Genomic DNA, 3492 nt, shown 5'->3' with positions numbered 1-3492 from the left:
TCAAACTTGGGGCGAACTTGGAGGCGGCCAGCCAAGCGTCGGGGGAGGGCGGGGCCACGGGGGCCCACCCGAGGAATCTTCGGTCCCCCGGTATTTCCCTTCCCTCCCCAGACCTTGTGGAAAAGCCACCCCTGCGAACTCACTGTGCGGCCAGGCCCAGGGCAGGAAGGGAGCTGGGGGACAAGAGCGCGACGCACCAAAGTCCCTCTTGTCCCCAGCGCCTCGGAATCGGCCATGGGAGGGTGTCCCACAGACAACCCGGGTCAAGGCCGCCTCTGCTGCACTGCCCCCCTCACTTCCCGAAGCCCTGTGGTGCCCAGCTGGGTGGCCAGCCTCTTCTGCACACTCAGTGCAAAGCCTGCAGTGGACGGAGCAGGATGCTTGAGGCCTGTGGATAGACTCGGTCTGGACCAGAGGCCTGGGGTGAGGGGGTTCTCGGGAATGAATTGGAGAGATGGCAGGGAGATAGAATGGCCCAGCCATGCCCCCCCCTCCCCAATGTGGTGGTAAAGGCAGAGGAAGCAGGTGGAAGAGCTCCGGGACAGAGACCCTGCAATCCTTGTCAGGGGTTGAAGGGTCTAGGGAACCTGCTTGAGAAGGCTGCTGGATCAGAGGGAAAAGTGCAGAGGGCGGAGCCCCGGCTGGAGAGGGCTCCTGCAGCCGGAGAGCAGGGGTGACAGCACAGAGCAGAGCAGGCGCAGCAAGTAAGGAGGAAGGGGAACAAGATTAAGAGGAACAGGGCCCTAGGGGGACTGCCAGGAAGAGAAACTGGGTCTGGGAAGTAGAGGGGTGCCTGCTGCTTTGGGGGATGACAGGTCCACGCCCAGGACCCATGGAGCAGGGTAGGCAGGCAGGTCTGGGGAGGGAGCAAGGAGAGCAGCCAGGTCCCGGTAAAGATGACCATGTGTTTTGAGGACTTAAGAGTTGGCAGGAGGCCCTGAGCAGGGAGAGGGTAGCTGCCTTCTCTTGGGACGCAGGCTGATGCAGACCCCGAGGGAGGAGTGGCGTCTTTCCTGAGCTATGTGGAGGCCTCTCAAGGTGGAAGGTAGGACTGAAGGAGGAGGAGGCTTGGAACAAGGGCCACCGAAAGGCCCAAGCCTGAGGACACCAGGCTGGCTGAGCCAGGGGCCTGTCCAGGGCAGGCTGGCAGAGGGCGGGATGGAAAGCAGCAGGTAGGGGGCTTCTGAGGTTGGTTAGGGCCCCTCACTCAGTCATGTTGGTAACAGTGGGGTGGACTGGAAGGGCAAGTCCACTGCGATCACAAATGCAAACACTTCTTGGAGATAAGTACACTGGCCAAACCAGTTCTGGGCAGTTCCTCCTGGACATGACCCTCACCTCAGCAGTGTCCTCCCAGTACCAGGGCCCCTCCCAGGGAGGCCCCCATTGGCTGCCACCAACAGAGGCCAGCGGAGGGCCATGTGGTGGTAGTGACGCCCAGCAGCCTGTGGCAGCCCTGCTCCCTTCCCAGCTTTAGAGGCACAGACGCCAGGGCTGGAAGCACTCACCCCAGCTGGACTGAATTCATGAACAGGCACCTCAGACTCCATCACCTTCTTCCCCTTCCCCCACAATGGCTCCTTGCCCCCAAATTCCCACCTGCGAACACCACTGGACAATGCCTCCACTCCTGAACGTCTCAGATCTCTACTCACCCCATCTCTATACCAACCAGTGTAGTTTTCCTAATCTCATATCTGGCTGCCCCCCGCTGCCTGCAGGACACGGACCATCCCAGCCTTGTCTCATTCAGACCCACAGCCCCCTGCATGTGTGCCGTCGCGGCGAGATCTGGTGTTGAAGGCAGGGTCCATATCTGTCCCCGACACCACCACACCGCTGAGAATGAGAAGTGTGGGTGGAATGAATGATGGTCCATGTGCCTGGCCTGGTGCCAGGTGAATATCAGGATGAGGAAGTTGTGGTACCCTGGTACCCCCAGACCATCACACAGGCAAACTGTGGGAGCCTAGAGCCCAAGCTGACCGATTCTGGCCAGGATGGCTTCCTGAAGGAGGTCTACTTTGAAGGATGAGGATTTTATAGGCAGAAATGGGATGAACAACAAGCCAAATGAAGGCATGAATGTAGGGCCCGTGAGCCTGGGCTGCTGAGGCCCATGGGCAGGAGGTGGGGGAAGTGTTGCCACAAATGCCAGGCTGGACCCCAAGGCTGCAGTGGCAGGGCCAGGTTGCTGCCCAGCTTTCAGGATCCCTTACCCCAGCCCATGTTCACAGCGTCAAAGACCTCCCTCTCATCCCCTGAGACCAGAGGTCACTTGTAAAGTTATGGCCAGGCCTTGGTGGCTCTGGGTGGGGAGACAGCACCAAGCTTGGGACATACTGAAGATAAGGGGTGGGGAAAGCATTTCTGGGACTCTCCTTCCCAGAAACCTCTGGGGTCTGCAGAAACTGCTAGCCTGGCCTGTAAGGTGGTGGCAGACAGGATGTGCTGGGTCCTTACTCTGATCCCATGTTCTCATATTCACCCTCAGGAACAGGGGAGAAGACACTGGAGAACGTGGCCAGCCTGTCCCATTGGAAGTGACCTGCCAGGGTCACACTGAGCTTGCCACCCTGAAGTGGGGGTTATGAGGTCACGTTGGGGTTAGGGAGTGGGGGCATGTTTCCTCAGGAGTACCCAGCCCCCAAGAAACAGCAAGGAAGGTCACATGCATAGCCCTGAGGAGCAGGCAGCAACCCCCACATCCCAAAGTCCTTAAGGAATCAAAAAGGAGAACCTAAAGCAGCTGATTCCCTGTCCCTCTCCACATGCCTTCCTCCCATTAAGTAGCTCACACTGCCTCTCTGCTCCCCTCCCATCCATGACATGGTGCTAGTCGCAGCAGGCTCTGGGCAAGGCACCAAGTAACAGAGAAGGCTCAGTGGTCTCTATGACTGGGAGAGGACAGAGCCCTAGGAGGACAGATCCCGGGGGCGGTGCAGGTTTGCTGGTGCAGAGCCTGCGGCAGGCAGGAGGAGCTCGTTCAGGTGGAAGCTCTGATGTGCAGAGAGGTCCCATCCACTGCACCAGGGAGCCGATGTGCTAAGAAGTTAACTCACCTGGCGAACCTGTAGGAAGTGCAGCTTCCCACTCCCGCCACACATTGGGATCCAGGAAGTGGGAAGGAGCCCATCCTGACAGGGCTTCCCTCCCCAGGCACTGGAGCCCCCTTCCTGAACCTCAGGATGAGGTTTATTTGGGGCCCAAGTATTGCCAACTGTTCAAAGAGCTACTCCTCAGAGAAGGCACTCCAGCAGACAGGGGACCACCTGTCACCGACTAGGGCGGGTCTCTAGGTGGCACCCTTCTAGCTGGCGAGTGTACTGTGCTCTTGCCTTTGAGACAGGATTTTGGCCTCCCACTGCCAAATCCCACACCAGAGCGGTATTCCCACCAGTAACTTTCACCCCAGAAGGGAACTGGTGCTTCCCAGTGCTGCAGCCTCGGACAGGTTGTGAAAGAAATTGAGGCCACAGCCACAAGAACAAC

The sequence above is a fragment of the Myotis brandtii genome, unplaced genomic scaffold (genome assembly GCF_000412655.1).
Source record: "Myotis brandtii unplaced genomic scaffold, ASM41265v1 scaffold463, whole genome shotgun sequence".
Lineage (NCBI taxonomy): Eukaryota > Metazoa > Chordata > Mammalia > Chiroptera > Vespertilionidae > Myotis > Myotis brandtii.
This window is presented reverse-complemented; position numbering follows the sequence as displayed.